The sequence below is a fragment of the Penaeus monodon genome, chromosome 29, assembly GCF_015228065.2.
Source record: "Penaeus monodon isolate SGIC_2016 chromosome 29, NSTDA_Pmon_1, whole genome shotgun sequence".
Taxonomy (NCBI): Eukaryota; Metazoa; Arthropoda; class Malacostraca; order Decapoda; family Penaeidae; genus Penaeus; species Penaeus monodon.
The window spans coordinates 27730222-27730494 of record NC_051414.1 but is presented as its reverse complement, the minus strand read 5'-3'; positions in this window follow the sequence as shown (position 1 = coordinate 27730494).

Here is a 273-nt window from a genome sequence, read left to right as displayed (position 1 = left end):
TCGCACTGCTCGGCCTTTGGGTTGAGATTTCACTATTTTTTCTCCCTCCTGAAGTGGAGTCTTGTGTCTGACTCGAAACGCTGTGGATTTTTTATTCAAATCTTCGGTGTCCTTGCTTTTGAAAAGTTGCCGTAAATTTGGTGTGATTTTTTTTTCGGTCCGTCTCTGTCTGTCTCTCTATCTACATATATCCGTTTCTGTCTGTCTATGCCTCTCTCTTTATTTCTCTTTCGATTTGTCTATGTTTATTTTTCTTTGTTTCTCTCTCCCCTT